Here is a 27,554-nt window from a genome sequence, read left to right as displayed (position 1 = left end):
CTGTGAATGCAACTTGAAATTGAGGACTGCAGTCCAGATTTGGCATTGCGAACATTCCAATGTACTCGTAAATTTCAGTTTGTGCATGTTAATTACAAAGAAATTTAGCTTTTTGGCAAACCCTGTGGTCCGTATACTCACGGTTGTACACTCAGCTATCACGTCTGTTAAATCTGTGCTTTGTGTGCCATCATACGAGCATTTCATGAGCCGTGTAATTCAGCAGCTTTAGTCTTGGTATTTTTTAAAGACACAAGCACAATGATCAGGTGCACATGCTTGCTTTTCTTGATGCATTTGATGATGATGATATGTGGTGTTTAATGGCGCAAGGGCCAAGTATGGCCAAAGAGCGCCATGCCAAAAGGTAATTAACAATGTATTGTAAATGCAGTGGACAGTGGATTCATCATGGTAAATGTGACATGGCTGTAAAAAGGCCTTAATAACTGTCGCTGTAAATGGCGTAAAATAAATAGGTACTAAAATGATGACACTGATTAGGGCATGGACGATGGCAATTGGGTTTCGTTAAAAACATGATGGAACAAGACAACACATAACAGTGACAGTAGAACCTCAAGAGAGCCCTTTTAATAGAAGGGCTGTTTGTCGTATGCTAAACATTACCTGTCCAAATGATTTTGAGAGTATCTGTTTCCGATAAAAACTGTCAGACTAATGTCAGGTTAAAAAGCGGTTCATCACTAAGAAAAAATGCAGGGTGAAGAGGTGTACTTTCACGATATGCAGAAGGAAAATACTTTTTCCTTTCTCTTTCTATTGCAGGGCCCTGAATAAGAACATGGAGTACTGTCAGACTATTGCCACACTTACCACAAATTGGGGGATCGCCTCTAGTCAAGAGATAAGAGTGAGTACCGTATGTGTGGCCTATCCTTAATCGGCAAAGAATTACTTCTTTGTAACGTGCTGTTTTCCCACTTATCCAGTTCCCCAGTTTTGGTTTTATTATGTGAAGCTTATTCATTACTTGTGTATCCCACTCGCCTTGCCAATGATTCCTTAATTTACAGCGTAGAAAAGGCTTTAGGTCTGTGGCAGGGATGGGAATATTTCCACCTCTGTCGCTAAAAGTTACTGACGTAGCGCTTTCATCAGCTGCTTCGTTCCCTTTTATACCTTTGTGACCGGGTACCCAGCATATGCCATATTCTTTGAGGAAGTTAATATGTGAAGGATTGAGGTGTGTCTCTTGCACACACAACACCTTTGGATTAAACTTGCGAAGGAGTTCCTTAATGTCATCAAGATTGTGTATTAGACCTCTCACATTCCGATGCATTACTTGTGTGGCCATATTGGAAGTGTTTTATGGTGTGTGTCAAGAGATATCAATTTGGTTGGCTCAAGGGACCTTTCCAGGCCCCTTGATGACGGGTATTTCTTTTTTGTTGGCGCGCTCCCGGGAGCAACGCCGTTCCTTCGGCGTCTGAGACGCCGGAGAAGCTTTTGTTACATCCATCGCCTCGTCAGAGGCGCTGGATGACGCCCGCTCAGCGGGCACGCGCGGGAGTTTTTCGGGCCTGTCTGCACGAGCAGTGGCCCTGGGACCGGCAAGCTCGGAGGTCTGCTGGCCCTTCCTGGTAGGGGGCGGAAGAGCAGTGGCTGCTCCCGTCAGGGGAGCTGATGGCGCAACCAGCATCACACTACATGTGACTTGCGCGGCCGCCAGAAGATTTGGCGCTGCTCCCCGGCGCGTCACATCACTGTAGGACGGATTCGATTGGTTGTGGACACTAAAACGCTTGCGCGCTTCTGGAAAAAAGATGTTTAGTTTGACCTTTAGTTCGATTATTTGGTTTTCTTTCTTCCATGACGGGCACGATCGCGAGTAGGCGGGATGGTCTCCGTCAGAGTTAGCGCAGTGGGTTGTGGAAGAACAGTTGTCTGAAGTGTGGTCTTTAGATGCACATTTTGCACAAGTAGCACGCCCTCGGCAGCTCTAAGACCCATGCCCAAAACGCTGACACTTGAAGCATCGGCGCGGATTGAGAATGTACGGTCGTACGCGTAGTTTACAATATCCCGTCTCTAATGAATCAGGTAGTTCACTTGTTCCAAATGTTATTATTAGATGCTTTGTTGGAATTTCCTTGTCGTTCTCACTAAGTTCAAGGAGGTCGTCATCAGAAATGACACCACGCACAGTGTTCATAGACCGGTGGGGGCCCACAGAGACAGGAACGTCACCAAACGCAACAAGTTTAGTCAATTTCCTGTATTGAAGCTTGTCACGGACTTCGAGAAGAAGGTCGCCGCTTCCCATTTTAGTTACTTTGTAACCAGGGCCGATTGATTCTGTCAAACAGTTTGCGACAACAAATGGCGATATTGTGCGGACTGTCTTGGTGTCATGCTGACTATGTATTACATGGTATTTGGGAAAAATTTATTTCGGTTTCAAGAGAAAGTTGAAAGTTTCATCGGTGCGCCCCCTCTTCAAGGAGCGATCAGGGAGTGGGGGGAAACTAGAAGCCATATATATGATTACATTATTCGGCAGGAATGCCAGGCACCCACCTCGGAGCCCAACCTGGGGACGTCACAGGATTAGAAATATTCTATTCTGCATACGCCAGCAGTACATTCCTACTATACCCTAATATATATATACCCAAGACTGGATATATTACACAAGGTTAACCCTTGCCGCCCAGAAAATAGGAAATTAAAAGAAATGAATAGAAGACAGGAAAGATGAAAAAGGCGAAAGAGAAAGACGAAGATCGGAGAGGAGGACAGGAAACGGAGACTACCGATTTCCTCCGGGTGGGTCAGTCCTGGGGTGCCGCCTACGTGAAGCCGAGGCCAAAGAGGTGTGTTGCCTCCGCCGAGGGGCCTTACAGCCCTGTCATGAGGCTTTGGCCTATAAATTTGTTGATGGTAGACACTGGCAAGTTCCCTGGCCTGGAAACGGAGTGGTAAGGAGTACATTAAAAAAAAAGCTTGGCATATGGTCATGTTTGTCTTATGAATGAATCTACTGGATTACGAAAAAGAAGCAGCGGAAAATCGCACGCGGAGAAGACCGATAAGCACTGTGACGATCCTTGACAAATAATATTGAAAGGTCCAAGAATTTAGAAGAAATAAAAAAGATTGAATGGTCGCGACGGCATATCAGTCGCCGTAGCGTCGAAGTCTCTAAAATGAAATTAGTCTTTAAGAGCTATGATAGCGTCCACGAAACAATGATCGCTTGTGTACTGTCAAATGCTCATACTCTGCTGCCCAAAGCTCACGGCACGGTGCGAAAATGCGCACGCAGCGAAAGCGAAACATTGTGCGTGGACATGCCTGCAGACACGCAGTCGGTCGCGGCGAACCGTGCGATCGCAACATTGAGGCTTCATTCTGTTATGCTCCATTCAGTTATACAGACAGCCCACTATAAGAACATATTTTACATACTTTGCTCTAAGCGTTTGCCTAACTTTGACGCAAGAAGCCGGTTCTGAAGCTCCATCGCGGCGACCGCGCGCAGTGGCGTTCACTGTACATATTCGGTAAAGAGATAGCGTCTGTAAACGATTCTGTGCTTTCAGTTTGCCCAAGATTATTATTTCGACAGTAAAAAACTTCCCTCCTTTTGAGAGTACCTAAATAAATGTCCAGGAGGGCTGGCGCGTGGTGTTGTTATTGAGCGCCGACAGCCAAACCTATGAGGAGCGCGCAGCTTTATCCCTCATACTACGCAAGGGAGGCGCTTCCGAGAGATGGTGGCTGCGTAAGTCCTCGCACTCAATGTCACCAAGATTTGGGCACGGTCAGGTCGACCTTACAGACGTTCTTTTCCTGCGTCAGTTATGCTTTCAAAGCGTTCATTTGCAAAATATTTTCAAAATATCGTCGGGGGCGCTGGGCGACTGGAAAACAGTAAATGTGGGTTTGATTTATCTTACATGCGTTATGGACAAATGGTGCAACAGAAGGTCCCTAGACTGATATATGCAGACAACATAGTGCTACCAGAGGACAATGCAAGATAGTTATAGACACTTGCGAATAGAGGTGGGAATGCAGCGACAAATCTAAGCCTTAAGTATCGCACAGAGAAAAATAAAATTATGACATTCAATGAAAACACGAGTAATTGAAGAGGCGGCACCGCAAAAGAAGGCACGGACGCAGACGACAAGGACGAGTGCTGACGTCACTGTGCGTGTCTTTTTTTTTTTTTTTGCGCTGCCGCCTTTCAGATATGTACCAACACGCCCAGTTCGCCACATTAAACGAGTAATTACGTGGTCTCAATTGAACAGCAAGTCATACGTATAGTCGTGCAATATACATACCTCGGCGTATGCATAAACGAACGAAATACTCAAGCACCCACGAAGATAATCTGAAAATAAAGGGGAAGCGGAATTCAGCACGAATGAAACATAGAGTACTTTGGGGCCACACCAAATATGTATAGCGATGCGTGGAATCTGGAAAGAAAGAGTAATGGTGCCAACGCTAACATTCGCCAATGCCATTCCTTGCTTAAAATTAGATACCTTGTCGGGATTGGAAGTTAAAGGGGCCCTGAACCAGCCACCGGGCTTGGTGAAATAACATCTAGTCCTCGGGTAGCACACGCTGCTGTGAACATCTCTGCCAAGTTTTGATGTCGTACGCGGTGCGTGGAGATCTCAAGCGGAGCTCGAAGTCGTCTTTCTCTCAAACGCTCGCTTTTCAACAGAGGCCGGCTCCTCATTCTGTTCTGTACTCTTGGTAACAAAGCCGATTCTCATACGCGGCTGCTATTAGTAGCTGCGGTCGGCTACATGTCGTAGACGCCACGGCCGCTGCGGGGTGCCGCAGCGAGCGCACTGGCTGAGTGCAGTACGGCTCGCCGAGGAGAAACGTAAGCCAAACGGAGTGTTTGGCTTACGTTTAGCGCGTCGTAGGCACCAAAATCAGAAGTCGTGGTGTCTACGTCAACATCCAAAATTAAATTTGAACTGCGCGCCATGGTGAAATTTAGAAGGCGAAGTGTTGGTGGGCACTTCCCACTCCACCGTAGTCTTCGCAGTGCAAGACACTGAAAAGGAACGGGAGCACAGCGGAGGCCGTGTTTGATTGCCAAAACGTACGCTTTTGCTGAATGCATTGAAGTACTTTTTGCGGCACAGTATTTCTGAAATAGCCTACTTTCACTTCAAGTGCCTTTCTCCACTTCGATAAACAGGGGTTCTCGGCTCCTTTAACCATAGATTGCCAGGCCGGTTGACTTTGGGGGCCCACGGTAAAACGACAAATCAGGCAGTGTAGGGTGACAGGGGTTGGACCTATTTTGAAGTCAGAGTAAGCGTAGAGCAAAATTAGTTTCTTCTGAAGAAAGACTTAAGTTCACAAATATTTGTACATGAAAAGCGTGCACACAGATGGAGAAAGAGATCAAGAAAGTTGACAACCAAGTACAGGGTATTGAAAGTGTATATAGTCAACCAGGAGTCATCAGAAAGAAAGTAAGAGAAACAGAGCCAGCGAATTATATGCAAATAATGGAAACACAAAGACCATGGAGGATTATAAAAATGGGCAGAAAGAAATTAGAAGGAAAAATTTGTACGATAACACACAGGGCAATGCCTTGCTGTTTGAGGCTCGAGCTGGTTGCCTAAGGACAAAAACATACCGGAGCAAATATTCCCACCAAGATGAGGCGTATGTGTGCAGGAGCAAAAATCGCGAGACCACTCAGCACATCCTATGGAATGCGAAGGAATTCAGCCAGTGAGACCCGTAGGTAACGTACACTTTCCAGACGTACTTGGATTTAAAGTGGACCGAAGCATAAACCGGTCGGCATTCGAGATTAGACGTTGAGTATTGGTGGAAAAAAAGCAGGGAAGATACTGACACAACGGGATCCATCACAGGCATAGGCAGCGGCACAACGTAGATAGAAAGGTTTTGGAGAAAAAAAAAATGTAAGAGATGTATACAAAAATGCTAGGATGAAAAACACGTATTGCATACCTGATTACATCAAACAGGCTACGGGATTACTTTTCACCACCCCGTTTCAAAGGGGATGCCAATGAATCATCATCATCATCAAGAAGCGCCGAACTTAAACCATAAAGCGATTTATTACAGCTGGCATTGGAACGGTAATGGCATAGCAAATGTCCTTCAGACTGTTTGCACGCGCAGGTTTTTGAGAGGAAGCAGGGAGGAGAGAAAGTGTATATGCGTGTGTACATCTTGAGCGTGCGTGCAGGTGCACTTGCATATGCGTGCGTGCGAGTGCTTGTATGCGTCTGCGAGCATACGCGCGTTTGTGTATGCGTGCATTTGCGTGTACGTGCGTGCGCAAATTTTTGTGCTTGTGTACATGCGTGGGCGTGTGTGAATGTGTATGGGGGCTAACATGTCATCTGTGCGTCTGTGTGTGTGAGAGTGAGAGAGTGGTGCATTCGTGTTTGTGTGTTTGTGTGAGCGAGTGAGCATTTCCTTGCTTGCACCTACTCTTGGGGACAAATGGGATATATAGTTTATTTGAACCCATATTTGCGGCCAAGAGCTACAAGCACCAAGTTTTTTGGCAGCGGTAACAGCGGCGGAGCAGAAGGCATAATCCCTGACTGTTGCACATTGCAGATTTGCACCTACTTCGAAGCGTCACTGCGACAGCTTTATGCGACGGGCAGGTGGGACTGCGCAAGAAGACAGCGCAAGTCTACAACATAGAGCGGCAGCGCACAGGCTTCGTTCATCGAGTCCTGACTGCGCAGACTGGACGACGGAACACGTGGCCATCCCCTGGCGATAAAGCTACCGCTGTTTCGCGGACGCATCATTTGGCAGCGGTGATAGCGGCGGAGCAGAAGGCATAATCCCTGACTGTTGCACATTGCAGGTTAGCGAACTTTTCGAATACTTCTAGAAGTCTAATAAGTATAGTTTTGCTGTCACTGCTGCCACAAAGTGTGACACTTTAGTTCGTTGCTGCAGTCATTAGAAATGGCTAGTGATCTTTCAAAACAACAAGAGAGAGAGACAGAGGAAAGGGGAAAGGCAGGGAGGTTACCCAGAGGGGAAGATCCGGTTCGCTACCCTACGCTGGGGGAGGGAGGGGGAGGTAAAGTGAAAACAACAGAATTCAAAGATGAGCTAAGGAATGAATTCAAAAACTTGAAAGAATCTCTTGAAAGAAACATGCGTGCAGAAGAAAGAGGGCTCTGGCCGATATTAATGACATGAAGCAAAGCATGAATTTCATAAGTAAAAGCCTTGACGATGCTAACCAGCGACTTGATGCTACCTAGACCGAGAACAATTCTCTTAAGAAAGAAAATGAAGTGCTCCGGCAACAAGTTCGATCATTGGAGAGGGATCTGGCTGAATGTCAAACCAATCTTGTGAAATCAGTGCAGTACTCGCGCAACAGATACCTTGAGATTAAGGGCGTTGCGGAAACTCCGAATGAATGTTAAACCGATATGCTCGCTAAAATTGGTGCGGTCATCAGTGAACCCGTCTCCGCCAGCGATATAGGCGTAATTCACAGGGTGGCTACCAAAGACAAAACAAAGAACATTGTTGTACAGTTCATAAAGCGCGAAAAGCGAGACAAAGTCTGAGAGAAGGCAAAGAAAATAAAACGAACAGAAACCTCGGTCTGTCACTGGAAGCTTCCGAAACAGAGGCAAATTTGCCTGTCTTTGTAAAGCGCGAACATGGCTGGAAGCTTGTCTGGGTCAACAAAGGTGGCATTTTTGCCCGTCGCAATGAAGCGTAAGCTGTTGTGGCAATAAAAGGCGAGAGCGATCTGGACAAGATTACGGCGACAGGATAAGAGCGCCCATACTTGGCGCGAGCACTACGATTTTCCAGCATGTGCAAACATGGCTACCTATTGTGTGCTACCTCAGGACATACGTGGTGTCACATCAGAGAATCCAGACAAGCTTTTTAAGCTTTTTCATCTAAACGTAATATCCATTCAGTATAAATTTGACGAAATTATCACCATTTTAGAATCATGCAGTGTTAGATTTGATGCACTCATGTTTACTGAGACTTGGTATGGTATCACTTTATTTCACCGTGTTACAATCATTTCTTTATAAATCGGAAAGTTTGCAGAGGCGGCGGAGTCTCCATTCAGTTTGCGGTACCAGGTTTTGAAATGCTACACGAATTTAGCACCGTTATTAGTGATATTGAAATAATTTGTATTAAGAAAAATAAGAATGTGTTGACTGTGCTGTACAGACCGCCAAGCGGCAACCTGGTCACGTTCTTAAACTTCCTTGATTCTTTACTTTCTTGTGCCAATGAAAACAGATGGTTGCTGACAATAGGCGGTGATATGAATATTGATGTTCAAACGGTCTCGAGCCGGGCGAATGACTTTTTTGTATGTGTTACACAGTAATGGTTTTCAGAATGTTATAGTAACGCCAACACGCGTTACTCTTTAAACTGCATCTGTGCCAGATTTATTCATTACTAACTTAAATGCTAATAACATTTTCTCTGGTGTTATAAACAGGGACATCAGTGATTACTTACTTACTTTTTGTATGCTTCAGCCTACCAGCGCGTTGAAACAAGAGTGGCCTGAACTCACGTACCGGGAAATATCATCTATCACGTTAGAAAATTTTAGGGATAAGATCGCTCAGACAGACTGGAAGGAGACATTTACTTTTGAAAACAGCAAAAGTGCTATGACTCATTTCGAAAAATCTTCAAGAAACATTATTTTGAGTCCTTCCCATTGCGCACATACCGTAAACAAAAAAGGTTGCGTAAACCATAGATCACACATGAACATATCAAGCTTATTAAGCATAAGAACAAACTTTTTGACAACTTTCTTAATCACGTAGCATGGAAAAATTTAAATATTTTAGAATGTTTCGAAATAGGTTGAATAAAGATATAAAAAGATCAGAAAACGAATAGTACAAGCGTGTAATTGAAAACAATTGCTTGCGTGATAGCGGCAAAGTGTGGAGGAAAATTAACGAGGTATTAAACAAGAGCACTAAGGATGCCACGATTGACAACCTAGTTATAAATAACAAAATGGTTGGTGGAAACGAACTAGCTAACATTTTTAACGATTTCTTTGTTGAAATTTGCACTAGTACATACTGTCATGAAGCTACTAATCATATTCCGAGATTATTCCACACAATGTACTTACTGCCAAAATCCATCCCTACAGTAACAATATTGTATCAGAAGCTTAAAGATAGCCGTAGCCGTGATGTAGATGTTCTAGAAATAAAACCAATCAAATACGTTATAGATTTAATTGCGCCAGCGCTTACACACATATATAACGTCTCTCTTTCGACGGAGATTTTTCCAAACAACATGCAGGTAGCAAGAGTTTCAGTAATCTACAAGAATGGTGACAAAAATTGTTTATATAATTACCGCCCAGTGTCAATCTTGCCTGTATTCTCTAAGGGACTAGAGAAAGTGATTAATTCTTGTATTGAGAAATTGACTAGAAAATATAACCTCTTAACAGATTACCAATTTGGTTTCAGAAAGGGACGCTTCACTGAGGCGGCACTTCTAGCACATAAGGAAGAGATATTAAAGAATTTTGAGAATAAGGTAATGACATTGGGTATACTCTTTGGTTTTACCAAAGCCTTCGATCGAGTCAACCATACAATATTATTGGATAAGTTAGAGCATTATGGGTTTCGTGGCACAACACTACAACTTAAAATCTCACCTGAGTGCGCGCCATCAATCATACCCAGGAATTCTGCACATGCGTTTAGTTTCTTTTTTCGCCACCACGTGGCGTATCCACCTTAAAGAATTGAAATTCGCGCCGTGACGTATGCCATGACGCGCAACTAAAGAAAACATAATAAAAAGAAGCACACCCTGAGACCGTTGCTTCACCTAGGCACTTGGAAACGAGCGCGCTTATGTATCAGCCTCATCTTGAAGACAACCTGCTACTTGCTCGACTTGCAATGAATCAACGATTTTGCTAGACACCTTGCCAGACAGCTCGTCGGTATTCCGGGTAAGATGTCTGGCCGAGATAACGGCTCCCGCAAAGCTTCCGTTGGGTTTCCTTTCTTGATTGTTTTTTCTTAATATTTGTGCACCACTGCGGCCGCGGGCTTCCGTATAGTGAGCGTTATTTTTCTTGTGTTTTCTAAGAACCGGTGTGATTCAATAAGAGGAAGCTTTAGCTCGGGCCCTTCTTCGATGCCGGCTGCTCAAATACATGTAAAACACATAAATGATTTTATGAGAAAATCGCTCAACCGATCTGAATGAGAATAGGTGCATTCAAGAGAAAACGTTAGATCACAGTGATAGCTGCAATAATAATTTTGATTTAGGCCATGGCATTATTGACAAGAATTATCGGAAATCGGCAAATCTGCAAAAAGCATAAAAGTACGAAGTTTACAAATTCGTTAGTTCAGATATAAACTGATATCGCATCCCTCTAAACTGCATCCCTTGGACCATCTCAATCGGACAAATTCGATGTATGGATTTATAACTTATGTCAAGTTGTTACAATGCCTGTAAAGATATTGCGAATACCATATTCAGGAGCTAGTGGTGTATTTCAATGCGGCATATGATATATAATTTTTGTCCGCATTAAATGAAATATTAGGTGCAGCTTACAGAATTCCGATATCGCTTCTAATTACTGAGGTACAGAGACGTATACTTCGAGTATTGTTTCTTGAAATTTCGAATTTCTTTAGAATTTAGAAAGTGGAAGCTAAATGAAAATTCGCTATCTGAAATCTTATTTTAACTGTTACTTTTAAGTTCAACATAACTCATGAATTGTGGTGCAGTGGTTGTAAGAAGAAATGATTGCTGATTTCCCATGTAAGAGCTAAAGCTTCCCGTTAAGTTACGTTTAGAATAATATTTTTGCTGAAAGAAGAAGCAAGACGGGTAGCGTATGTAGATTATGGCGGCCGTAGTTCGATGGGGGCGAAATGCGAAGACGCACGTATACTTAAATTTAGGTGTACGTTAAAGATGCCCAGGTGGTCGAAATTTTCCAGATTATCCAACTACGCCGTGCCTCATAAACAGATCGTGGTTGGCACGTAAAACCCCATACTTTCTTTTTTAATTTACAGAATGTACAGTAATTTACAGTAATTCACAAAGTACAGTAATTATGTACAGTAATTCACGACGCGGTCGTGGCGTCGTTGACGTTGGAAAAAAAATGGCACCAATTCCATGACCACTGGCATCAGTGCGGACTTCTCTTGGAGCAGTCTCGTCGAAGTGTGCAAGAAGAAATGGAGATATAAGGAGAGAGATAAGCTTCGAGAAGGCCGTTGTTTGTTCAGGTCCCCAAGAAAATGAAGCATCTGCCTTCAGAAGAGCAGAGGACAGGTGGCCTCCGAAAAATTGTGCATGAAGCGGCGGAAGTACGAGAACAGGCCCACAAAGCTCCGGACATCTTCAGCACATGTTGGCACGGGAGACTTCTGTACCGCACGAGCTTTTCCCGGGTCTGGGTGCACACCAGATGAATGAACAAGATGACCGAGGATAGTAATTTAGTGGCGTACGAAGTGACATTTAGACGAATTAAGTTGAAGGCCAGCATTGGGAAAAGCAGAAAGAACGAGCGAGAGGCACTCCGGGTGCGTGGCAAATGTAGGAGCAATAACGACAGCGTCATCTAAGTAAGAAATACAGATTAACCACTTGAGGTTATGAAGGAGTGTGTACATCATGCATTCAAAAATAGGATGACACATTACATTAGCCGAATTATATAAATTTGAACTTGTATATGCTATCGGGTGTTATAAAGATGGTTTTCTCTCGGTCCATGTCGTTGACGCAGTCTGCCAGTAACCGGAACCAAGGTCGATGGAAGAAAAGTACTTCGCACCATGGAGGCAGTCGAGGGCGTCATCAACGCGTGGTAGAGGATAAACGTCTTTATTGGTGATCTTGTTGACGTGCCGGTAATGCACGCAGAAGCACCAGCTGGCGTACATTTTGACTAGAATGACAGGAAACGTCCAAGGACTGGATGATGGTTCAATGACTCACCGAGAGAGAATCTTCTCGACCTCCGTTTGAATGACTTGTCCTTCGTGCAAGGACCGACGGCATGGTCGCCTGTGAATAGGGTGTGCGTCGCCCATGTCAGTATGGTGTGTCGTGGGAGAGGTCGGGCCTAAAGGGTGGCCCAGGGTAAAAATGTCGCAGAACACGGAGAGCAGCTAGTTGGCGGGGTGAGGCGAAAGTTCGGGAGCAATAATGTTTGTTAGCTGAGGAAGGACAGCCGGCAAAGAAGAACAGTCAACGGGAGACGACGTAATATAAGCAGCCGAGGCTGAAAACAGGCAAACTTGGGAGGAAGACAGCGTACATAAGGTTATGCCTTGTGGTAGGACGTGGTAACCGATTCTGAAGTTGACGAGCTGAAGGCTGGTAGAGTTGGTGATACTGACGATGGTTTGCGGAAGAGCAACGTGATGAGCAAGGAGCACTTCCGCGAGAGGAGGCACAACACAGAATTCTGCAACCCACCCCCCCCCCCCTTCTCTCTCTGATAGAGAACCGTCCGGGTGCACAGATACACGCCTTGTTTCAAGAGCATAAATCACGACTCCCACGATCACTTTTTTGGCACTCCGACCTCTGCTACCCACCATGGCTTCTGCAAGCACCGAAAATAGAAACGTCAATCGAAGGACTTAAAAATAAAAGCGAAGTTTCCACAATAGCAGCAAAACAATTAGCGTTACATCACCTATTTGACAGGTACCAGGAATCTATTCACGTCTACACGGACGGTTCTGTAGTCAAAGAAAGTGCGACTGCAGCTTATGTTATACTATCCTTAAAGGTGCGGTACGCTTGTCGACTAGGAGACACGTCATCACCAACAATAGCGGAATTAGTGGCAATTCTCCAAGCCACTCATTTTATCAAAAGATATGAGACATCAATAAAGTGGGTAATTTGCACGGACTCTTTATCGGCTTTAGCATGTCTTGGAAATGTTGATGACAGCCAACCACACGCACGAATAACATACGCAATACTGAACAATTTAACCCAGGCTAATGAAAGGAAACATGAAGTGATATTACAGTGGGTCCCGGGCCATGCTGGTATAGCAGGCAACGAACTAGCGGCCTCATTGGCAAAATCAGCCCATAAAGATGCAGAAATTGAACTCATTCCTTTATCACCAATGGACACAAAACGGATATTGACAGTACTAAAGAAAGACTTGTGTATGTCAACATGGTTTAATGAAAACACTAAGGAATCAATACTCAGCGCGAAGACCCTCAACTCGAATACCAGCTGGATGTACAACTTTCTAAAAGTACCTAGACACTAATTCACCGACTGCGCCTTGGGCAGCATACACCAAACATTTCCTGCATCGCATCATACGGGATCCTTCCCCGGCTTGCTCCTGTCCTGTGGCCACGACGATGAGGATGTTCGCTATCTACACCTCGAATGCCCCATTTACGAGATACAAAGCCAGCAGCTAGAACAAGAGCTACACTCCATCGATCCTCACCGGCCTTTCTCACTCGCAAAATTTCTGGGCCCATGGCCATCGGAAATTGAACAGCGAAAAGCATTGAACGCAACTGAACATTTTTATGAATACACAGGCATCGTCAACAAATAGTAGGTATTTCATTGAATAATCACACGATGTCACTAAAACATTCTTATATTATTTATAATTATTAGTGCTTTTATATTACGTGCTATACATTTTTTTGTGCGTGAGGTATTTTAACACTGCAATTTCTCATATGTTTATATGCTAATCGAAGTCTACATAACGACAGTTTGTGTGTGTTCGTGACTTTGTTTACGAACTCATTGTGGTGCAACTTGCATTTGAATTTTACACTGTTATGTTCATAGGCGTGTAGGACTGTGCTGTGGCTTTCTTACCGTATGAAGTGATTCTTTTTAAATTTTTAAAATTTTCCTGCATATTTTTTTATATTGTTGTTTCTGCTATGAGAAAAGGAGTAGCCATCACCATTATAAGGTGACTACGTCTCTTTCTTTTATTTTCATCTCAATAAAAAAAAACAGTCACCATCAGGCACAGGCGGAGCTGTATAAAGCAGGACGCTGGTCATGGCTGGTGAGGCGAGTGGAATGTGCTCAGAGAAGCAGAGCCTGCTGAGAACTTCCTCTGGAGTGTCAGGACAAAGTAAATCAAACGGAAGAAGTCCAGTGGACCAGTAGATAAGGGCAGAGTGATCGGATAGGAAATCAAGGCCTAGAATAACGTCATGGGGACGCTCTTAAATAACAGAAACAAAACAGATGTTTGGCGCCCAGAGACACCAACACGAGCGCCACACATTCCTATTGTGGCCAGTGTTCTTCCGCAAGCGACTCGCACAAGACAGGACGCCGCAGGTGTCAGAACGTAAGTGAGCTTTCCACGAAGCTGGTCGCTCATCACATAGATGTGCGCGCCTGTAACAAGCAGAGCAGCGACAGGGACACAATCTACGTCTCATCAAGCAAATTCCTTTCCGTCGATAAGGCCAGTAGAGCAATTGCAATCCCGGTTGTTCTAGCAGCGTCACCTCTCGAAGCTGTACCCGTCAGTTTCCCGTAGAGTGCAGGTACACACTAAACATTTTAACACCCTTAAGGGTGTAAATCAGTTTGTCGCCAGACGAACACCCAGATTTGTTGAAGGACGGTGGGCAGATTGTTCTAGAAAAACTGGCCACCCTGTATTCACAATGTCTCCTGACCTCGAGCGTACCGGAATCGTGGAGGAACGCTAACATAATCCTAATTCATAAGAAAGCGGACGCCAAAGACTTGAAAAATTATAGACCGATCAGCTTACTCTCCGTTGCCTCCAAAGTATTTACTAAGGTAATTGCAAATAGAATCAGGAACACCTTAGACTTCCGTCAACCAAAGGACCAGGCAGGATTCCGTAAAGGCTACTCAACAATAGATCATATTCACACTATCAATCAGGAGATAGAGAAATGTGCGGAATATAACCAACCATTATATATTGCTTTCATTGATTTCGAGAAAGCGTTTGATTCAGTCGAAACCTCAGCACTCATGGAGGCATTGCGGAATCAGGGTGTAGACGAGCCGTATGTAAAAATACTGAAAGATATCTATAGCGGCTCCAGAGCCACTGTAGTCCTCCATAAAGAAAGCAACAAAATCCCTATAAAGAAAGGCGTCAGTCAGGGAGATACGATCTCTCCAATGCTATTCACAGCGCGTTTACAGGAGGTATTCAGAGACCTGTATTTGGAAGAATTGGGGATAAGAGTAAATGGAGAATACCTTAGTAACTTGGGCTTCGCTGATGATATTGCCTTGCTTAGTAACTCAGGGGACCAACTGCAATGCATGCTCACTGACCTGGAGAGGCAGAGCAGAAGGGTGGGTCTGAAAATTAATCTGCAGAAAACTAAAGTAATGTTTAGCAGTCTCGGAAGGGAACAGCAGTTTACGATAGGTAGCGAGGCACTGGTAGTGGTAAGGGAATACATCTACTTAGGACAGGTAGTGACCGCTGATCCGTATCATGAGAGTGAAATAATCAGAAGAATAAGAATGGGCTGGGGTGCGTTTGGCAGGCATTCGCAGATCATGAACAGCAGGTTGCCATTATCCCTCAAGAGAAAAGTGTATAACAGCTGTGTCTTACCAGTACTCACGTACGGGGCAGAAACCTGGAGGCTTACGAAAAGGGTTCTACATAAATTGAGGACGACGCAACGAGCTATGGTAAGAAGAATGATAGGTGTAACGTTAAGGGATAAGAAAAGAGCAGATTGGGTGAGGGAACAAACGCGCGTTAATGACATCTTAGTTGAAATCAAGAAAAGGAAATGGGCATGGGCAGGACATGTAATGAGGAGGGAAGATAACCGATGGTCATTAAGGGTTACGGACTGGATTCCGAGGGAAGGGAAGCGTAGCAGGGGGCGACAGAAAGTTAGGTGGGCAGATCAGATTAGGAAGTTTGGAGGGTCAACATGGCCACAATTAGTACATGACCGGAGTAGTTGGAGAAGTATGGGAGAGGCCTTTGCCCTGCAGTGGGCGTAACCAGGCTGATGGTGATGATGATGATGAACACCCTTAGGGTGCTGTTGTCTACGCCCTACAGTTGGGGTGCAATTATCGCACCCTAGAGGAACGGTGTCCAGTAAAATAAATTTAGGGTGTAAGGGTGCTAGCCCACATTTCCACCCATCTATGTGGGTGTTGGAAGGGTGTACACCCTTTTATTCCTGGTGTGCATGAAAGGCAGGTTCGGCAGTACATGCCTTCAATTATTACTATTTACTGCGATCCACGCGTAACTCTCGTGTGTGCCAGAAGGTTCAAGTTCGGCTACCAAACGCACCGTCCAACAGCCGGCCTTGAAGCTTCGAGGGGCATACACAACACCTATACGTGTGGATCACATTACATAGTAATTCAGGGTGTATATTGCAGAACCTGTCTTCGCTACACAAATACAGCCTAGCAAATTTGACACTTCTGAGCATGTATATCAACGCCAACTGTTATGACGATTTCCAGATCCGTATAATAGCAACACAGACTTGTAAGACATGCTGCATTTTCACGAAAAATATAAATGTATTTATTGCATGCTACAATACAGAGTACAAGATATACATAGATCACATGAAATCTAAGCATGCTCAATCACCAAACACATTGGTAAGTACAAGAACATGTACATTTCCCGCAAACGTAATTAAAAATATATGTATGAATCAAATCTGTTATTATAGAGAAGAAACTATGCATAGAAGCCCTGAAAGAGCCTGAGTTGACCTCACAGTGTTTTGGTCCACATAAAGTCATAAATTTTCACTATTAAGCTCCAATGAACGAAAATTCAAGTTTTGATGCCTTAAAAAAGGATATTGCAAAGGTCAATTAGGGAAGTGAATGAAATGCTGAGCAAACACACAAGAAACACACCTGTTATTTTGTACACCAATGTCATGGCAAAGCATTACGAAAAGTTTGGAAAGTCGATGTAAGGCATAACTGGCCAACATTTTTCAGAGTGAAACAATATTTTCCAAGCATAGGCATGCTTTAAATAAGGTTTAAGCCAAGAGCATTATTGCTCATTTTCTCTTTCCAACAAGATTACTTGAGCACAAAAAATATGTGGAACATTTTAGTGCCTAAATCGTTTTCTTTCTTTAGTGAAATGAGAGTTCTCTGGGCTAAAAGTGCTGTGTAGCAGTATTTCTCATTACAAAGCCGGTTTCTTTCAATTTATGTTTGGTAACCCGAAGGTACTCGAAGACTGAATATGCCACATTTACTACTGTTTGGGTGCAAAATGCAGTATCAATGGAGGTCTGATAAAAACAAACCACTGTTGATTAAACTATTTTGCTGAGCACAAAAGGTGGAGTGTTTTAAAATACATTGTAAATTTCTAAATTATTTGCACTTAGATGTGGCGATGCAAGATTAGGGCTTGCTGTAGGATATGAGTATGCAAATGAGCCAATATGGTTTATTAAATCAGCTATACTCTGGTTACTAAAAACACAGGCACAGGCAGTCGTGCATAAGTTCAAGTTAGATATCACACTGTTAACATTTGCCAGCAAGAAATGGTTGTATCAAACAGTATAAATATACTGAACAGTGTATATTCATTGATTGAAAATGAGAAAAGATATGGTACACATTTCAGCTGCAAAAATGCAATTTATGCAACAAGTGGCATTTAGCTTTCAAGAAGAAAAAAAATGCTGTTCACGTTTAACCACGAGGTGCAGGGACTCCATTCTTTGAGCATCTTGACCAATAAATGCAGCACATGGCTATGCTGCAATCTTGCACCCTGCATTAGCAAAATAAGAAGGGAATCATGAGAGTTCAGTTTGTGCAATTACACATGTACACTTTGGAAACTTTCATAAGGCAACAATTTTAATTATGGTACCGGGCACATTGCACAACTTAGGTAACTGAGCAAGACAAGTGAAAGGTAGGGGAAATTTCTATTTTGCAAATTTATGAATTACATGTTGCCGTGAACACTAAACCACTATTTCATTGTGAATACAACCTGCCACATACAACAGCAAAAGCAAATAAATTTACCATAGCCTTTTCACCATAGAAAATAAGAGTGAATAAAATTTATAGACACTACCAACGACATCTCTCCACAGCAGACATTTGTCCAGGAGCGTGTATGTGACGTTAGTATAAAAATTGACATTATGAAATCTAGAATATATCTGTGCATTACACTTTATAAGCACAGCAGCTGACAAACTTATGGGATATAGCGCATTGAGACTGAGATACACAAGACATGAAAAAATAATTATGTTTACAGAACATTATTACACTAGGAGACAAAGAGTACTGTTTTACAGAGAGTGCACACAAAATGAAAATGAGGAAACCCCCACTGGCATTCTCATTTGCCATGCAATACATGCATCCAGCCCAACGATCTCCAATGCAGTTTATTAGGCCCTTTCTGTATCCTAAAATTTATTGTGTATGTCCTATTTACTAATTTAGTAATAATTGGCAATTTGGCATACCTTCCTGGAAAATTTAGCATGTATTGTCAACTATTTTCCTTAGAGCATGCCCCCCTTCTTTCAAAGGGTTAGCTCGGCAATACGCTGACAGGTAGTATTACCTTATTTAAACTTATAATCCATCCTCCATGGTCCCAATTTCTACTTCACGCTCTAACCTGCGACGTCCCTCCTACGCAGTTTATGTTGGTCTAAGACTATTTACATGGCCCTTCTTTCTGTAGCCTCTCAATTATAGCCTGAAATTTCTTGTCTCCTAAAACAATCATCTTTTCCGCCCAAAACACATTCCAGAGCTACCCTTCACATAGGGGGGGGGGGGGGGGGGGGGGGGGGATCGTATATTACTGTTCACATATTCAATGAAACCGCCGAGCCACAACCATTTCTCATCCTGTGTTGCCACTACATGCATGTGAGTCGCAATGGTGGTAAATTGGCTACCCGCCCTCTCTCGCTTAAAAGTACATTTTCCACGTGGAAAATGACCAGAAGCATTGCATTTTATTGAATGAGTGCTCCTGTGCATGTTTTTTTTTTTCTCATCTAGTAATGGCTAGGTTCAACATGGTCAAGCTGTCTGAAAAATGTCTAGCGCCAACCAATACTTCGTGGTTTCAAAATTATGAAGCATTCATTTTTCAAGACTTGTACCAAATTAAGCACAAGACAGATTTTCATGATGCAAATGAGGAAAGGTTGTGCTTAGAGACAATGATAGGCCTGCTATTTACTGCAAAACTGTGTGAAATGAAATGCGCTTGCACTTTTCATGAGCAGCTAGCTCAGCACAAGAAATAGGTGCATTGCCTGCTGAAACCTTCTTAACGCCCACAAGAGGTCCTGGTTTCTTGTAATTTTTTCAAATCCCTTACACTCTTTATAGCAATCCGGCGCATTTTGATTTTGATATCGTATTCAAAATAAAAACAGCTCAACGTTTAAGGTTCTGAGATTTATATGGGAATAAATTAAAAGTAGAAGAGTGTAATGCAATAAGCAAATAACAAGCTCGTTGCAGACAGTAAACAAATATTCCATTTCTGCAAATAAATTGGTAGCAGGAAGGTTATGCGAAATTAGCACTGAATGCAAAATGAAGAATATGATGCTGCAATGTCCCCATTCCGTGAATATTCTTGCATAAAGAAAATCCTCCTTATGAAAGGCCATCAATAAAATGCAAGCGTGTACTTTGGATCAGCCAGTCATACCTGCAGTATGCACTTTACCATCGGTAATATTTAAAACCACACACAACCGCACATGATTTCAAGCTTTGGCCGCCAAGGAGCCTCAGAGTTTTAAATTATAACTAGACTTATTAGATTACACTACACACCTATATCTACTTACAATATTATCTTCACAACTGCGTCCAAGACATCAACCATCTATCCGAAGGCAAACGCAAGTGGTTCGCTCTTGATGGAGGGCACCAAGGCTGGGCATTGGTAAACTGCTGCTGTCACATGCATGACCTGCGAGAAACGACGCTTCAAGTTCAAGATAAACAAATGCTATTAGAACAAACGACAAGATCATTGGCAATGAGCCTCGTTTTGTTTGCACGAGAAAATGTTTGTATGCTCATATGCTGCTGTCGCCACTGTACCAGCATGCTTTGCATAGTTTATTATTTCAAGTTAAATTGGTTATTCTGTTTTCTTGCCAATTCTTGGCAAACAGCACCAGCAACGAAGTAGCTTACTTTACACACATACTCCCTTTTGAGGGGCGAATTCACTGATTCACTGCGTGCGTGCGTGAATCAGTGAATTCGCCCCTTCGCCCCTTCAGCGAATTCACTGATTCACTGCGTGCGTGCGTGCGCGCGCGCGCACGCACGCACGCACGCACGCACGCACGCACGCACGCACGCACGCACGCACGCACGCACGCACGCACGCACGCACGCACGCAAGCACGCACGCGCGCACGCACGCACGCACACACGCGCGCGCGCACGCACGCACGCACGCACGCACGCACGCGCGCACGCACGCACGCACGCACGCACGCACGCACACACGCACACACACACGCACACGCACACACGCACGCACGCACGCACGCAAAGAGACAGATACGACACATATCTGTCCGTATTCACATTATTACGCGTCCACGCGTGCACACACGCACAAAACTGTACGCACGCAGGCAAACGAAACTGCACGCAAACACAAGCGCGCGTATGCTCGCACGCGCATACACGCACTCGTGCGCACGCAGATTCAAATACGGAGACACAAACACGCACGATCAATGCGTGTACGCATATACACTCTCTCTCCTTCCATGCTGCCTCGCAAAAACATGCGCGTGCAAGTAGACTGAATGGCACTCGTTCTGCAATCACCGTTCGAACTTCAGCTGTAATAAATGGCTTTACGGTTTAAATTTGGCACTTCAAGTCAATGTGCCCTGTGCCCATGGGGTACAAAACCATTTGCTCCTGTCGTGTGACATAACCGCCCATCCCCGAGCAAAACACTGCTTTAACGAACCCCCAATGTTCCGACTAAGTGCCATAACTGCATATGTTGTTACAAAAGACTACCCTCTTGGAGCAGACAGTTGAAACTTGTTGATACTCGGCTATTATAATTAAATTGTTTAAAATTTTGCCTATTCAGTTACGCATGCGAATTGCACACATGATGGTCAAGGTGCAATGTCCATAATTCCTGAGTATGTTCATGCTACAGTGCACGATAGTATATATTTTTTAAACATAACACAAAGACATGCGCATGCTTGTTATGTTGTCCAAGGAATAAAATATGAGCATAAAAGCAATGACTTAAAAATACGCAACGCATTCCCACGTTTTAGGAAGTAAAAATAGAAAATGTAGTATTTGAAGAGCCCTCCTGAAGAAACCAAAACTGGAACCAAATCGTGAGTCTTGTGTTTCGGCCATCTGGTGGAAGACTACCGAACTCAGTCATAGGCGGCGCAAAAAAATTGGCATCACGGCATCGAACCGCTGCCAGCATGACGGGGGGAACGACAGGTGCTAGCGGTTAAAGGACTCGGCCACGGTTTCCGACGTTGCCTCCAGTGATACGCTCGGTTATTTATAGATACCACGTGAACTTCCACGACCGTGTGTCAAAAATCGCTTTTGGGAACAGTGTTACGCCATGTGTTGAGAGTCAAGATAGGCATCACTCCAAAGCTGAGTCTCCGCACTGATACGCTGCACTGGGTATTACAATAGACGCCGTTGTTTTATCACAGGCATCGTTCTTGCCTCGAAAATCAAGTACAAATTTTCGTCGTTTCCATAGGCTTCCATTGCTAAATCTTCAACCGCTGTGGGAACAAAATTCTTACGTGCCATAGCGTGATCACTGCATTTAACTCGTGTGGATTGTCTTCCAGAACACGTCTGTCACCTGCCTTTTTCAATAATCAACCTGCAGCTTTCGTTATTCGCGAAAAATCCGCTCGTTCCATTGAAAACGCGCTAGCTTCGTGCCGGGCCCGCTTGGGGCGCTAGTTGGCACGTGTCCAGAAAAGCTGGATATGGACATGACCTTGAAATATATCATCCTTATGCCATTTCTTAAAAAATCACTATTTGTGCGAATGAGCATTTTTGGTTTGAGCCTAAAAAACAAGAAAAAATACAATGGTAGGTCTCATTTTTGTCCGGCGTTTCATTTCTGGCCGAAAGGAGCCGGTGAAAGCAGATTTAACGTAAAGCTAAGGCGACCCACGATCTGCACTTAGCCGCAAGCACGTTGTTAAGAACGGCCCGCGGACGTGCAAGTTTTGCCAGCCAGTTGCGACAGCGGGCGTCAACTTTTCTTGGAACGCCACCGTTACGCTCTAGCCTCGCCGCCGTTGTGACTAAACGCGATCGGCGGACCAACTATTGTTACTGAACCCGCCACCACAGACCTGATCTGCTATGAGCGGGGGAGTTGCAGCGGGAACGTCTACGAAGGCCGCTTCCCACGCGCCGTGCAAGACGCAAGACAATGGACACCACGGCGGCCGCGCTGCGGGGATCAGCTCCGAGTTCTGCGAAGGCCCTCTCCCCTCGGGGGGGGGGGGGGGGGGGTGCGTGGACCTGTGCGGGTGTGTTTGTGTGTGTAATCTCTCACACAAAGAGGCGGCTCGTCTCCTGGTCGAACGTTTCCCTCACCTTGGGATCGAGGGAGGACCGAGTGTTTATAAACCGCTGTTGTGCGGCTGCTCAGTGCACTTTCTCTCGCAGTCATGCTAGACTGATGAACTGCAACGTCCTGATGTTGATACTGTAAATAAACCTATATTCCTCGTTCTCGATGAGAAGCAGTCCTTCCCTTTCAAAACGTCCTCAGCGTGGATAAGTTGGACGACGACATGGGCCAGCTACCTTCTAATTCATGCCCGACTCCAATCTTTACAACTGATTACGAGCGGTGGGATTGAGCCCCCAATCCTGACAACTGGCTGACAGCGGTGAGATGGACTTTGCGACGTGGTGCTGTGTCTCCGGTTCTTGCTTGGTTCTTGCTTTGACTCTCTAGGCTTCATTTTGTGGTTGTTCTGTTTAGAACTGTAGGGAAGCTAGATTGTTGATTGTTAGCTAGGTTGTGTTTTTCTAGGTAGATTTAGCGAGCAGGACAAAGGCAGTAAAGCAGCAGTCATGGAGTTAAGGAGACTTCTGAGAGACGAATTGTTGATTGTTGGTAAGGAACTGGGCCTAGATGTACGCAAGGAAATGCTGAAATCGGAGTTATTGCAGCTAATTTCCGAACAGGCCAGTGAGGAATAAATTGAAATGGGGTTGGAACTTCCGAAAAAAAAGAGAAACGGGACAGAGAGAGAGAAGAACGGGACAGAGAGAGAGGGGAACGCGAGTTAAGAAAAATGCAACTTGAACTTGAAAGCAAACGTTTGGAGTTGTCTCAAGGAAGTGAAGGGGCTCTGGGACGATCAAGTGAGGCAGAATCATACCGCATGGACAGGCTATTAAAGCCATTCGAGGTCAGGACCGACATAGGTTTGTTCCTATGCAATTTTGAAAGGACTTGCGAGAAGATGAACTTCGGTCCGAGTACATGGCCACAGCGGTTGCTGTCTATGTTGCCGTGTGAGGTGGCGGAAGTAATCGCCAGACTCAGTGCGGAAGATCCATATGATTATGCGAAAGTGAAGGCGAGTCTTCTGAAGAAATATCGCCTTTCAGCCGAAGCTTTTCGGCAAAGGTTTAAAAACACAGGGAAGAAAGATAGCGAGGGGTATCCGGAGTTTGCATACGGCTTAAAGGCCAACCTAGTCGAGTGGCGGAAAAGCGCGGAAGCGTACGACAGCAGAGACATGATCATTGAATGCATGTGTCTAGAGCAGTTTTGCAAAAGCATCCCCCAAGCTGTGAAACTGTGGGTGCAAGACAGAGGGAATGTAAACACTGTGGAAAGGGCGGTGGAATTAGCCGAAGAGTACGCAACGCGTAGAAAGCTGAACGCCGAGGACGGAAATTGGGACGGTCGAAATGGACCGCAGAAACAAATTCCTTTCAAAAGGGGTTCTCAGAATAGACGACCGGAGCCTGTAGACGTGGAAGAAAAGCCCCCAGAAAAGAGCGAGGAGAAATCAAACGAGGAAACAGTACCACCAAAAGAGCAGAAAAGAAAATTCGAATCTTTCAGACCAATTCGTTGTTATAAATGCCACAAACTGGGACATATAGCTATAAATTGCGGGAAGCCTAGCGTAGTTTTCTCCTACGTGGATGAAAAAGACGAGACTATGGAACTTTTAAGCCCATATCTTCACGACCTGCAAGTTAATGGCAAACCATGCCGGGTGCTAAAAGACAGTGCCGCCACGATGCACATTGTCCATCCCTCCTACGTGACGGTAGATGATTTCACCGGAGAAGTAGCATGGATCAAACAGGTTGTAGAAGAACACAGCGTGTGTCCGCCCATGGTCAAAGCCAAAATCAGTGGACCATTCGGGGAGCTAGTGAACGAGGCTGCAGTTTCCAAATTTTTGTCACTGCAGTACCCTTACATCTTTTCGAATCGTTCGAATCAGTTACTGCGTGACAAAGGGCTTAAACTGGGAGAGGGCGTAGTATTGGCATTGACCCGAGGCCAAGCTCGTAAAATCGCGTCGCTTTCGGCTGAAAATGCACAAGCTGCTCCAGTGGAAGCAGAAAAAGGGATAACTTCAATACCCGAATCCGAGCTAGGCCCGAGGGACAAAAAAACAGTTGAGGAGAGCCTGCTAGCTGACCAGCTCAATGAGAGCGTATCACTAGAGTGTCCAAGTTCAAGCCTGAAGGAAGAGCAAGCTGACGCACTCACAAGCGAGACAGGGTCGTTATTACCACCGGCCTCAAAGAACATTGAACAGCTCTTACGGGTGGGTAGAGAGTCATTGGCAGCCGAGCAAAAGAATGATGAGAGCTTAGCTAAATTACATCACACAGCCAAAGAAGGCATTGCTAGGCGCAACGTGACGATACATGAGAGAGGCGGATTGTTGTATCGGCACTACAGAGATCGAAAGGGTAGGATTTTAGATCAGTTATTCGTACCTACTAAGTACAGGGAGGACCTTCTGAGCTCTGTCATGGAAATGGGTGGTCCGGCCACCCAGGAAAAAACAAATCCGAGGAAAGATTGCTTATGGAATACTACTGGCCTGGCTGTTTCAAAGACGTAGAAAATTTTGTAAGATCATGCGACGCCTGCCAGCGCTCGCGTAAACCAGGAGAGACATGGAAAGCTCCACTAAAGGTAGTGCCCTTAATAACAGAACCTTTCAGACGACTTGTGCTAGACACGGTAGGGCCTCTACCAATAACAAAATCGGGTTACAGGTACTTGTTTACCATGCTGTGTCCGGCTACAAAGTTTCCAGAAGGAATCCCTATGAAAGAGTCAGCTCCACCGAAGTAGTAGACGCGCTTTTGACAGTGTTTGCACGAGTTGGGTTTCCAGCCGAAATTCAGGCGGATCGAGGGTCAGTATTCACGAGCGCACTGACTTCCACATTCTTGCAAAAGTGCGGGGTAAAGTTAATGCGCAGTTCCGTCTATCACCCTCAGTCAAACAGTGTAGAGAGGTGGCATTCAGTGCTTAAGCAACTTTTGCGTGCGCTCTGTTACGAGCACAAGGAAGACTGGGAGAATTGTCTGCCGGCAACTATTTTTGCTTTGCGAACGGTTCCACATGAAGCGACAGGGTTCTCGCCAGCAGAATTAGTGTATGGGAGGACACTCCGTTCTCCACTAAGAATGTTAAGAGAGATGTGGGAGGAAAGAGGAGAGAGTCCTACAGTGGTTGAATACGTGCTAAATCTGCTGGAACGGCTAAGCGCAACCCAAGAACTAGTCGAAAAGAACATGGGAGTAGCTAAAAAGAACGCCAAGTTCTATTACGACAAGAATGCGAGGATTCGTAAGTTTAACGCCGGAGACCAGGTAATGATCCTCAAACCTTCAAGAAAGAACAAGCTTGAAGTTCATTGGGACGGGCCCGTTAAAGCGTTGCACAAACTTTCAGATACTAACTATGCTCTGAAAATGCCCTTTCGCAGGAAGAAGGTGAGGATATATCACTGCAAGTTGATGAAGCCGTATGTAGAGCGGAGCGGAGTCCTTAACTGTATCATCAGAGAGCAGGATGACACACACTAGTACCAAGTTTAAGGAGTATAAGGCGACCTCCAAGTCTGAAATCGGCCTAGGAGTAGTAAAACATTCGGTAAGCTCGCGCGCTCTTAGACCCGAGCAGCTAAATGATCTAAAAGGGGTGTAAGGGGAATATCTCGGCAGATTCAGCGATCGGCCAGATAGAACCGAACTAATAACGCATGAAATAGAGCTGACATCAAGCGAACCCGTAAGATCAAAGCCTTACCGGGTGTCTCCAAGACAGAGAGAGATTATGGAGGCAGAGATACAGCGTATGCTAGAGTTGGGAGTTATTGAGCCCGCTGAGAGTGACTACACGTCACCGCTAATACTGGTAGAAACCCCTAACAAGGACCCTCGTCCGTGTGTTGACTACAGGAAGTTAAATGCAATCACTAGAGATCAGCTGTACTCGATACCCAACATTGAGGAACGAATTGAAAGAGTTAGCGCTGCTAAATACATTTCAACTATAGATCTCGTGCGGGGGTACTGGCAAGTTCCCCTTTCAGAAAGTGCCAGCCGCTATGCCGCATTCATCTCACCTGTAGGCACTTTTCGCCCTCTCGCACTCAGCTTCGGGCTGAAGAACGCGCCGTTTAGCTTCTCTAAGTTAATGGATATTGTCCTAAAGACTTGCAGGAGGTCGGCTTGCCATATCTTGATGATGTAGCAATTTTTTCGGACAGCTGGGAACAACACGTATCGCACCTCGAACAGGTGTTCTTACGGTTGAGGAAAGTCGGCTTAACGATGAAAGCGGAAAAGTGTAGATTTGGTTGTTCGCAGGTTACTTATCTGGGCCATGTTGTCGGCCAGGGCACGAGATTGCCGGCCGAGCTGAAAATAGCTACGATTGGAGAATTTTCTCTGCCGCGCACGAAAACAGCCCTTCGTTCATTTTTGGGACTTGTGGGGTACTATCAACGGTACATTCCGAATTACTCGCAAATGGCAAGTCCATTAACGGACGCCCTCCGAAAGGGAGCACCGAGTAGCGTACACTGGGATAAGGACAAAGAGAACGCTTTCCAAAGTTTGAAAACGCTATTGGTTTCTCGTCGTGTGCTTCGCGCGCCAGACTGCAGAAAGGAATTCATAGTTCAATGCGACACAAGCTACAGAGGTATAGGCGTGGTACTTAGTCATGTCGGCGACGATAACGAGGAGCATCCTATCCTCTATGCCAGCCGTAAACTAACTGTAAGAGAGGAAGCCTACAGCGCTTTAGAGAAGGAATGCGCTTGTTTAGTTTGGGCCGCCCATAAGTTGTCGTATTACTTCTACGGAACGAAGTTCATCTTCGAGAC

At 44.8% G+C, this 27,554-nt stretch overlaps 1 long non-coding RNA gene across 2 annotated transcripts in view; it reads left to right on the top strand.

Annotated features, from left to right (window-relative positions):
- Positions 1-761: 761 nt before the first annotated feature.
- The window catches only part of LOC140215556 (uncharacterized), a 48,965-nt gene continuing 22,172 nt past the window's right edge, over positions 762-27,554 (top strand). For both annotated transcript variants that reach the window (XR_011892439.1, XR_011892438.1), the window contains exons 1-2: positions 762-874; positions 6,619-6,877. This is a non-coding gene — a long non-coding RNA (uncharacterized lncRNA). The remainder of the gene's footprint in view (positions 875-6,618; positions 6,878-27,554) is intronic.

Source organism: Dermacentor andersoni, chromosome 1 (genome assembly GCF_023375885.2).
Source record: "Dermacentor andersoni chromosome 1, qqDerAnde1_hic_scaffold, whole genome shotgun sequence".
NCBI classification, from domain to species: domain Eukaryota; kingdom Metazoa; phylum Arthropoda; class Arachnida; order Ixodida; family Ixodidae; genus Dermacentor; species Dermacentor andersoni.
Note: the sequence above shows the minus strand (reverse complement) of the source record. Positions and strands in the feature narration are given on the sequence as shown.